Source organism: Amblyraja radiata, chromosome 3 (assembly GCF_010909765.2).
Source record: "Amblyraja radiata isolate CabotCenter1 chromosome 3, sAmbRad1.1.pri, whole genome shotgun sequence".
Taxonomy (NCBI): domain Eukaryota; kingdom Metazoa; phylum Chordata; class Chondrichthyes; order Rajiformes; family Rajidae; genus Amblyraja; species Amblyraja radiata.
Genome location: NC_045958.1, coordinates 102,905,696 through 102,918,065, shown reverse-complemented (window position 1 = coordinate 102,918,065; position 12,370 = coordinate 102,905,696).

Genomic DNA, 12,370 nt, shown 5'->3' with positions numbered 1-12,370 from the left:
AGCGCGGCGACCCAGGCAAGGGATCTCGGTACTCGGTACTCGGTAAGTGTTCGCAGGCAGCTCCGAAATTAGAAGTTAAAGACTTATTAGACTACAACAAGCTGGCATTAGTGACAATGTTTAATTTATCTTGGATACACATAGTTTAGGCCCTCAACCTCATGAATGAATGAATGAATGAATGATTGCATGAATGAATGAATGAATGAATGAATGAATGAATGAATGAATGAATGAATGAATGAATGAATGAATGAATGATTGAATGAATGAATGAATGAATGAATGAATGAATGAATGAATGAATGAATGAATGAATGAATGAATGAATGAATGAATGACTGAATGAATGAATGAATGAATGAATGAGTGAATGAATGAGTGAGTGAATGAGTGAATGAATGTGAGTGAGTGAGTGAGTGAATGAATGAGTGAATGAATGAATGAGTGAATGGGTGAGTGAATGAGTCAGTGAGTGAATTAGTTAGTGAATGAGTGAATGAATGAATGAGTGAATGTACTGCCTCCAAATCAAATGTTTTCACATTATAAAGGGTGCAATTAAATTAAGTAAAGTCCATACAGATCAATTTTCACAAATTCAGACTTTAGATCTTACCTTTCAGTTCGGTGATTCACAAAGTTTGACTGGTTTCACAACTTTGTGTTGCAGCATCTCAGCAGCGACTTTGCTTTCAAGACTTTCTTCCACTTCTATCCACTTAGCTGCACATTCTTCAGACTTCTTAATGCTTTTCTCACTACATTCAATTACCCTGCTGCAAGTCTCCACGACATGTATTCCACAGAACTAGAAAGAACCTTCATCGGAATCTCCAGTAAAACAGTCCTCTCAGCCATGTTGTGTGCTCCCTGCTAGCCTGAAACAAAGCGCGTGATTGGCTAACTGGCGTCCGACTCAATGTCAAACGTGCTTTGATTGGACTAAAAATACCCGAGAATTTTCCGGTTTTTCTCTAATTTTTAAAAAATGTGCAAGTCTTGTTCTTCACGAGTTTCAGGGGTGATTTATATAATATTTTGGCACAATATGTGAACATTTCCGATAGTTCTGTGACTAGGGTCACGAAACAGTAGAATAAAGCTCCTCGGCTCCCAGTCTAAATGCATGCTATTTTTTGTTTTTTGAAATATATTAATGTTGTATAGCGACCTTTTTAATATATTTTAGTAATTGCCTCGTTATATACTCAGAATAATTAGGGACCGGTATGTAGAAGCCATTTTGCTTAAAAATGTATCTGCAATTCCTTCATACACACTCCAAATCAATGATTTCATCGTATCGTGCGTGGTTGACTGATATTTTTGTCCGACCTTTCGACAGCTGCAACCTCGTGGAACATATTTAAATTTCGAAATATTATTAGCAAACCTACTTTACAGTTCGTTTGTTCCGTACGTGCTGAATTTGTGCATGTGCAATGAACGACTACCCTCGTGATTGTTGTCGTATAACATCGCACGGGAGCAAAATCCGCAATTAATGTCCACAGGGAGGTGGTCTCAATAACTCGTTAATCTTTTCCTTGGCTTATAAATTTTCAGTGGTTTAACCTCCCAAAATAACATCTGTAAGCTTTTTACTGCGTTTCCGAGATCGCTGTGAAGGAGAAATGGGTCGCCTGCATCACTTGTCGGTTGAATATTATTATTATCCAATCCTGGCAACAATTGGAGTGCCCGGTATGTCACTTGACGGTTGAAAGTGCGATGGTCTTGACGACTTTCATTGGGAACGGCAATGATGAAAATAAAGTGAAAATGGTGTGACAAAATGTACTAAATGTTAGGTTGCATCTTGGAACGGGGTTTGGGGAATAACCTGGATATTGTATGCTTTATATATATTTCATCGTTTGCCGTTTACTGGGACTGGTATAGAATTGTTCTTGCATTATTGGTAAGAGTCAAATCAAGAGTCAAGAGTGTTTTATTGCCAAATGTCCCGGACGGGACAATGAAATTCTTACCTGCTGCAGCACAACAAAATATGTGAATGTGTAATCATTGTATATAATGGGGGGGAAAAGAAAACGTTCAATGACTAACAAATATAATGCAAATAACAAATAATAATATAGTATTTTGCAGTTCAGTGCTCATAGCTTATTCGTTGCGTTTAATAGCCTGATGGCTGTGGGGAAGCAGCTGTTCCTGAACCTGGACGTTACAGTCTTCAGGCGCCTTTACCTTCTTCCTGATGACAGTGGTGAGATAAGTGTGTGGCTAGGATGGTGTGGGTCCTTGATTTTTGTCTGTAGTGAAGTAACAGCCAAGTAAGCTGAGCGACAAAGGCTGTATCTGTTTATACCTCGGGCGATTGCATTTCCCGCATCGATTTATGTCTCCATCTAGTCTCCCATTTTATGGCTTTAAATTTCGTTTATTTTAACTGTGAGATTACCGCATCGCGTGCAGGTAATCTCTATTATACACCGCCCCTGCAAATGTTGCAAACCCGGTAAGCAAATGCCGATCCGAAAGGTGCACCCGATTAACACTGATTTTCGTCTTGTTGTTCAAACTACATTTCCGTTTAAACGGTATCTCAGTTGATTGGCAGGTATATGGGACTAGGGGAGATTATGTGTTCGGCACGGACTAGAAGGGTCGAGATGGCCTGTTTCCGAGCTGTAATTGTTATATGGTTATATAGTTATATGGTTATATGGTTAGGTGGAATGTTTATTCGTGAGCGCAGTGTCAGGGATTCCCTTCAAACCAAAGGAATCTCTGTCCATCACATCCTTTTCACAATTTTAGGAAAGGAAACAAAATAACAATATATACCCACCCATCCCTCAACTGGAATTTCTTCAGTCCACATAATCACCATTGCTTCTTTCTTACACCACTAGTGAATCTACTGGCGATTGTGGTCCTGTCCCGAGGAAAGTGCGGTCGCTCCAAAATGCATCACTCGTTATCTGGTGGCTATGGCGACGGCGGACCTCATGGTGATTGTCTGCGAAGTGATTTTAAATCGGATTGCCGTTCTTTATTGGTGGAACACAATCCTGTACTATACTCCTGTGTGCAGGTGTATTCTCTTCCTGTCCGCCGCGGCCGTAGACTGTTCCGTGTGGTTCACGGTCGCTTTCACATTTGATAGGTTTGTGGCCATCTCCAAACAGAATCTGAGATCCAGATACTGCACAGACAGAACCGCGGTGGTGGTTATGGTGGCCCTATGTACCTTCTTCTGTTTACAGAACGTTCCCTGGACTTTCGCTTATAATTCTTTGTTGTACACGCATAATGGTTTACCGTGGGGCTGCCGAATCGGATCGGATTTCTATTTCCTGCCCGCATGGATCACATTTTCTTGGACTGAGCCGCTATTGTAGGGCGGCGCTGCTCTGGCAGCAGCCATGTCATGCAGCGCGTCAGTTTTGCAACCTTTTTTTATTTTTTTAGTATGTTTTAAAGTCTGTATTTGATGTTTCTTTGTGTGTTTTATGTGGGGGGTGGTGTGGGGGGGTGAGGGGGAAACCGCTTCGGTCGCCTCCTCCACGGAGAGGCGAGTTTTTCCAGGTCGCCTCCCCCGTGGCCTAACATCAAGGATCGACGCGGCCTTTCCCGGAGACGCGCCCGGGGCTTCAGCGGCGGGCGCAGCGTGGACTCTCGGCGTGGAGCGGGTGAGCCCTCGCAGGAGGGGAGCGCTCCGTTTCGCTGGCCCGGGGCAGCCGGCAGCCTGAAGTCGCGGCCTGAAGCCGCGGTCTGCAGAGCTCCAGCTGGTGCGGCGTCTACAGCCCGGGATCTCGCGTTGGGGACCCGGGGGAAGAAGGAGCTTCCACCGCCGGCCTGCGGCCAACTTCTACCGCGGGGCCGGCATGGAGTTACCATCACCCCTGGAGGGGAGCTTCGACCGCCGGCCCTGCGGTCTACGGTGCTTCTGGCTGCGGCGGGGCCTTTAAATCTTGACCGCCGGCCTGCGGCCTACAACAACTTAAAGCCGCGGTCTCCGGTGAGGAAGAGCCGATCCTGGACTGACTCTGGACTCTGGTCCTGACCACGGGGGGGGAAATGGAGGAGGACTGGCCAAATGTTGTGCCTTCCACCACAGTGATGAATGCTGTGATGGATGTTTGTGTTACAGTTTTATTGTGGTTGTGTGTTCTTTATTATTGTATCGCTGCAGACAACCCAAATTTCCACCAGCCTGGCTGTGTGGCAATAAATTATATCTAATCTAATCTAATCTTGACCCCAGTGGTTCCATTCTGTTTGATTTTGTTCTTTAATGCGCACACGGCGAGACGTATTTTAATGGCCAATCGGGTCAGCAGGAGGCTCCGCGATCTCAGTCGTGGAGACCCGGAGACGGAAAGCCGGAAACGGTCAATAATTTTACTCTTTGCAATTTCCAGCAGCTCTATCCTGCTCTGAGTCACAACTGTATCTCATTTTGTTTACTATCGATGTGTCAACGGATTTTAGGTGCGAGGTTTCACAAAACCATTTGCAAAATTTGAAAAAATTGGAGTTCTGCTGCAGCTGCTGAACACGTGTACAAACACACTGATTTACACCGTCACCCAGGGGAAGTTCAGAGAGCAGCTCCTTCACGCACTTCAATGGCCCGTCGCGCTAACTGGAATGTTTGTGCAAAATATCAAATCATTTTTTAAATGACATCAGGTACCAAGTCTACCCGGGTGTGACTTTATGGATCTCTGGTGAAGAGGGAGCAGTGAACGAAAATCTCACCTATCTTTCCAAAACATTTCAAAAATGTCACTCCTATTCTGCTAAACATTAATATCCCACGTACGGTTTCGGCGGCCCCACCGCTCCCCAGACTCATCCCCTGCCCTGTAAATTGAACACCGCCGGTTTCCCTATTGCTTTACGGGTAGGGCGGTCGGCGGGGACCCGATGTTCACTTCTACTGGAGCGGATGTCCATTATTTCCAGTTGAAAATTTCCGCGACATTACTAATTTCCTTTCAATCCACCGACCGCCCCATTCGGCACTAATTGCAAAACCTCTAAGTTTCCCGATGCGTTCCACGTCCTTCGCACCTTAATTCTTCGAAGCACTCGTGATTATTCATGAAGGTGCCCAAGTCACAACTTTACTTGATGACATTAAAGTAGAGTGCGTCTCCCACATTCCAGCAGCAACATTCAACTGAACGGGAGTTTCATTGTATTATTGGTGTTCCCTTTCAACAGACCGGTTATTCCCATTTAGAGGCGCTTTCGGATTACATTACACTAATTAACTAAGCAGCAGATGAAAGTAACGAGAATTGCTGATGTTCATACAAGCCATCGTAGCTACATAATCTATATTTTTAGAGGAAGGAGATATTGACAGACTACGGATTTTACTGCGGTAATGTGCATAGATACGGTTGATATGCAGAAGATCTGACGGTCTGTGCACCTAAATGCCCCATCTGCCATGTAGAGATTGACTCTATCGCTGTCTCTTTTCTGCTGAATGGATACTGCCTGGTTATATAACCCATTCTTCAAATATATTTGCAATATTACACGTCAATTCTGATATTCAAATTCAGGAACCACATGTGGACCAGATTGACGAATCCTGACAGAGTCTCACGATATTCACATAACACCTGGACAAAAATGACGCGTGGTTCTGTGAGGTATTGTCAACCTTTTGCCAGTGATACCGGGCGAGTTATCTTCCAACAGTCACGATTGTTTTATTATCCTCTGTTCTAAAGCGGAACAAAGAAATGCGTACTCGCAGCACCACAACAGACAAGTAAACATCATACTGTGCAAAAAAAAAAAATAACCAGAATATAAAACAATGCCGCCCCTCCACACGCCATCCACCTCCCCAAACCAACCTGTTCTACTGAGTCCACATCTCCACAGTAGATTTCTCAAATGCATATTTATCTGTAGCTGACTCAATTGACTTACGTAAAATCTAATGAGACTTCGATCAGTAATAGGCAATAGACAATAGACAATATAATATAGGTACAGGAGTAGGCTATTCGGCCTGTCGAGCCAGCACCGACATTCAATGTGATCATGGCTGATCATCCCCAATCAGTACCCCGTTCTTGCCTTCTCCCCATAACCACTAAGCCCGCACTCTTTAAGAGCCCGATCTCGCTGTCGCTTGAAAGTATCAAGAACACCGGACTCCACCATCCTCTGTGGTAGAGAATTCCACAGACTCACTAATCTCTGCGTGAAAAACTGTTTCCTCATCTCCGTTCAAAATGGCCTAGCCCTTATTCTTAAACGGTGCCCCCCTTATTCTGGACTACCCCAACATCGGGTACAAGTTCCCTGCCTCTAGCGTTTCAAAGCCTTACTAATCGTGTGTTTCAATAACATCCCTTCCCACCTTTCTAAATTCCAGAGTATACAAGCCCAACTGCTCCATTCTCCGAGCAAATCACAGTCCCGCCATCCCGGGAATTAACCTTGTAAATTTACGCTGCATTCCCTCAATTGCAAGAATGTCCTTCCTCAAATTAGGAGACCTGTAATGTCAGGACTCCTGTCATGGAGTTATATTGTAAATGCTTTATTATCAAGAGTTTTTCCAATGTGCTCCACGAGATGGCGATTTACATTAAACCTGACATCGGGAAGGAAGCGGTCGCTCTCGCAGAATATGTTCCAGATTCGTTGTTCGTTCGTTTTGACATGCTCCGCAAGGTCCCGTTAAACAGCTCGCAGAACTCATATTACATAGGAATTAAATGCCCATGACAGACATATGTTGATGATCAGCCATGATCATATTGAATGGCGGTGCAGGCTCGAAGGGCTGAATGGCCTACTCCTGCACCTATTGTCTATGTTTCTATGTTGCTATATATGACATTTTCTCTTGTTATCAACTAAACACATATGTGATATTTAAGATAATGTTTATATTGTGAACAATCTCTTTATTCCAGGAAGTTGCAGGCAGTTCCTTGTGACATAGGAAAACTAATTTACACATCTTCATTGAAATTATGGAATTTTTCCGGAATTGTTGACACGTGTTCATTTCAATATCGATTCAAATTGACTTGTTCGATGTTCCCTTTGACATTAAAGAGTGAAGTCTCCTCGAAACCAAATATCCAAACATGTTCTCCGAGTGTTCCTTTCAATATTGTCTTACAATGGATGGACCTTTATCAGTGTTCAGGATTGTATTAGTTGGATACATTTTAAGCGCTGATTGATGAATAACTATCGGTGTAAATCAGAGTGAACCCGACCCGTCATCTTCATTTGCTGATTTGAATCCATAATGACAGCTGAGAGGGCAGAAGAGCTGCCACCTGAAACATGGACGAGTGATTCGGGGCTACCTCCTTCACCCACGCAGAACTGCAGGACTTCATTACCTTCATAACTAATTTCCACCCCGCACTGAAATTCACTTGGGCCAAATCCGATAGCTCCCGATCGTTTCTTAATCTCACCATCTCTATCACAGGAGATAGACTAACGACGGGCATCTACTATGAACCTACTGACTCCCACAGCTATCTTGACTACATTTCTTCCCACTGCCTCCTGTAAGGACTCTATCCCCTACTCCCAATTCCTCCGTCTGCACCGCATCTGCGCCCATGTTTAAGTGTTCCATACCATGACATCTGAGATGTACTCATTCTTTATTCACGAGGGTTCACCTCTTGCAATATAGATCAGCCCCTCACTGAGGTCTTCTCGATATCCCGCAGCTCTGCTCTTGCTCCCCTCCCCTAGTCGCAACAGGAACAGTATCGCCCAGTCCGCACATTTCACCCCATCAGCTATCGTATAAGCATAAGATCCTCCGATATTTCCGCCACCTCTAACGAGATCCTACCACGAGCGATATCTTCCCATCTTCAACCCTATCCTTCCAGTTAATAACCCCCCCCCCCCCCCCCCCTCTTCCTACCTACTTTCCCCTGCAACCTCGGGAGCTACAACGCCTGTCCCTATACCTCCTCCGTCCAAGGACCCGGACTGTCTTTTCGGGTGAGGCAGAGATTCACATGTGTCTCCTCCAACCTCATCTACTGTGTCCGCTGTTCCGTGTGTTGGCTCCTATATATCGGAGACGCCAAGCGAAGGCTCTGCGATCGTTTCGCTGAACACCTTATCACAGTCCGCCTGGAACTGCCCTATCTCCCGCTTGCCAAATACTTTAATTCCCCTTCCCATTCCTACACTGACGTTTGGATCCTAGGCCCCCTCCATTGTCAGAGCGAGGCCATACACGAATTGGAGGACCAGCATCTCATATTTCGCTTAAACAGCTTACAACGCAGTAGTATGAAAATTGATTTCTCCCACTTCAAGTAACCTTCGCATTCTCTCTCCCTCTCTCCATCTCTCCCCCACCTAAGTCGCAGTGTATTCCAAATCATCTTCTTCAGTCTCATAGTCTACAAGTCGTACAAAGTTAAGAAACTTTTTTGCATATCTTAGAAACACAATAAACATATAAAAATAGGTGCAGAAGTAGGCGATTCTGCTCCGCCAGCCAATATGATGACTGCAGATCATCTAAAATCAGTACCCCGTTCCTGATGTTTACCCATATCCCAGTTACTATTGCTCTAAGAGCAAAATCCCTTTTGAAAGCTTCGAGTGAATTGACCTCCACTCCCTTCTGTGGCAGAGAATTCCACAGGATCACAACTAACTGGGTGAAAATATATTTCCTCATCCCGGTCCTAAATGGGCTCTCCTTATTCTAAAATTGGGACCTTTAGTTTTGGACTTCATCAACATCGGGAACATTTTACATGCATGCAGCCTGTTCAATCATTTAACAAGGTTATATGTTTCTATAAGATCGCCTTCCATCCTTCTAAACTCCAGAAAATACAAGCCCAGTTCACCCATTATTTTGTCATATGTCAGTCCCGGCATACCCGGAATTAACCTACGCCACAGCCACTCAATAACATTAATGTCGTTCCTCAAATTAGAAGACCACAATTGCACACAATACTCCAGGTGCGGTCTCACCAGGTACAAATGCAGTAGGTCCTCCTTGCTCCTATACTCATCCTCTCGCAATGAAGGCCAACATGCCATTAGATGTCATCACTGCCTGCTGTACATGCACGCTCACGTTCAATGATGGGTGGACAAGCACACCCAGTTTTCGTTGCACCTCCCCTTTTCCAAATCTGACACCATAACGATAGTAACCTCGTCCAAATCCTTAATATAAATTGTAAATAACTGGGTCCCAGCACCAGTACCCCACTAGTCACTGCATTCTTTTATTCGTCTATTGAATATGTCCCAACATCACCGTCTGGATATCTCGGCTACATTTCTCCTGGCTCTCCTGTCAGAAGCACACTGCCAACCTGATCAAGTTCAGTGCCATTGATTCCTCGCTGATCTTCTGCACATAGACGTTCGAGAAAGAGTGTAGACACAGGCCCTTTGGCCCACCGAGGTCGTACCCAGGTGGGGTACTGGGACACAGTTATTTACAATATATATTAAGGATTTGGACGAGGTTACTATCGTTATGGTGTCAGATTTGGAAAAGCGGAGGTGCAACGAAACCTGGGTACACTGGGTCGTACCCAGCGATCACTTCGTACGCATACACTATCCTACACACGAGGAACAATGTCAAATTTACAGAAATCAATTAATCTACCAACCTGTACATCTTCGAATGCATTGGAATGGAATGGGATGGAATGGAATGGAATGGAATGATTTATTGTCACATGTGACAAGGCACCTCCCTTTTTCCAAATCTGACACCATTACGATGGTAATCCGCCTTCCTGTTCTTGCCACTAAAGTGTATACTCTCAAATATATCCAAATTATACTGCATCTGCCTACTCACCCAACCTATCCAAATCACCCTACAGCCTCATATCATCCTCATCGCATCTCAAACTACCATCCAACTGAGTGTCATCCGCAAACTTGGAGATGTCACATTTAATTCCCTCGTCCAAATCTTAATTTTGTATTGTAAATAATAGGGTTCCAAGCGCCGTGCCTTGCGGCACCACACTGGTCACTGCATTCTTTCATTCATCTATTCTATATCTCCCTACATCACCGTCTGTATATCTCGTTTCCATTTCCCTGACTCTCCGGTCTGAAGAAGGGACTGGACATGAAACGTCACCCATTCCTTTTCTCCAGGGATGCTGTCTCACCCGCTGAGTTACTGGAAGTTTTTTGTGTCGAACTTCGATCCTCGCTATGACATTACGTTACAAATAAAACGCATGGCGACTAGCACAATGCACACCACTCCTCGAGACTTCTCATCAGACCTATTACTAAAGGGAGTAAAACATCTTTACCCAGTAGTCAAGGCCTCGCGTTAGAAAGACCAATGCAACATGTGGCTCACCACGGTTGCGAGCTATTTTCTTTTTTTTTAACAACTCTTTTATTGGCATTCCACAGCAAACACAATTCCATAAATGGTACTAACATGGTACTAACACCATCATTAAGTATGCAGATGATACAACGGTGATTGGCCTCATCAGCAACAACGATGAGTCGTCCTATAGGGAGGAGGTCCAGCTCCTAGCAGCATGGTGCGCTGACAACAACCTGGCCCTTAACTCCAAGAAGACCAAGGAGCTCATTGTAGACTTCTGGAAGTCTAGGGGCGGCACGCACACCCCCATCCACATCAACGGGACGGAGGTGGAACGTGTTTCCAGCTTCAGGTTCCTGGGGGTCAACATCTCCGATGATCTCTCTTGGACCCACAATACCTCAACTCTGGTCAAGAAGGCTCAACAACGTCTCTTCTTCCTGAGGAGACTGAAGAAGGTCCATCTGTCTCCTCAGATCCTGGTGAACTTCTACCGCAGCACCATCGAGAGCATCCTTACCACCTGTATCACAGTATGGTATGGCAACTGCTCTGTCTCCGACCGGAAAGCACAGCAGAAGGTGGTGAAAATTGCCCAACGCATCACCGGTTCCTCGCTCCCCTCCATTGAGTCTGTCCAAAGCAATCGTTGTCTGCGGAGGGTGCTCAGCTTCGCCAAGGACTGCTCTCAACCCAACCATGGACTGTTTACCCTCCTACCATCCGGGAGGCGCTACAGGTCTCTCCGTTGCCGGACCAGCAGGTCCAGGAACAGCTTCTTCCCTGCGGCTGTCATACTACTCAACAATACACCTCGGTGACTGCCAATCACACCGCCCCCCCCCCCCCCCCCCCGGACACTCCTCCCACAGGAAAAAAAGAAGTCTATGACTGTATGCATGTAAATAGATTTAGTTATTGAAATCATATTCTATGGCGCTCTTCTGACAATGACAATTAAAGTTGAATCTGAATCTGAATCTGAATCTAAAACGGGAGGTACACAAAAATGCTGGAGAAACTCAGCGGGTGCAGCAGCATCTATGGAGCGAAGGAAATAGGTAACGTTTCGGGCCGAAACCCTTCTTCAGACCCGAAACGTTACATATTTCCTTCGCTCCATAGATGCTGCTGCACCCGCTGAGTTTCTCCAGCATTTTGGTGTACCTTCGATTTTCCAGCATCTGCAGTTCCTTCTTGAAAACTCCATAAAACGGGTTTCAGGTATAATGCTATATGTATACATCATCCATTTATGTTTGTCTTGAATTGCCTCTTTTTGAGAATTGTACAAAACAAATATAGAAACAGGAACACAGTAAAAACTACAAACACTTAGGGAGTGATTCTTTCTTTACCATATAATTAAAAAAATGTAAAAAATAAAGTCTGGCATATGAGGCGTTAACACAGTTTTCACATTTATCTATTAGTCGGAGTCTCATTTCTTCAAGGCGTGCTATGTCCATCATATTCCTAATCCACATTTTAACAGTTGGTATGGCTGTATTTTTCCAAAATTTAAGTATCAATTTCTTTCCAATTATTAACCCATAATTAAAAAAAACATTTTGTTCTTTATTTAAATTGGCATCTTCTCCTATTATTCCAAATATAATCAATTCCATTTTGGGTTCTATTCTTGACTTGAAGAGCTTTGTAAATATATCACATATATCACTCCAACATTTATTCAACTTTGTACATCCTACAAATGAATGTGTTATATTAGCGTTTTGAAACAAACATTTATCGCATCTGGGAGAGACGTTTGGATAAAATGTATTCAACCTCGTTTTTGAATAATATAGTCTATGTAATAATTTGAATTGAATTAAATTATGTCTTGTATTAATAGAACAGTTATGTGTATTCATCAAATACTTTTCCCATCTATCCTTCGAGATCTTTATCATTAGCTCATGTTCCCAATCTTCCCTTAGTGCTTCTGTTGAGGGTGATTCTCTATATAATATATTATTATAAAAGTATGATATTAATTTTTGTGAATCAGCCTTAATATTCATTGCT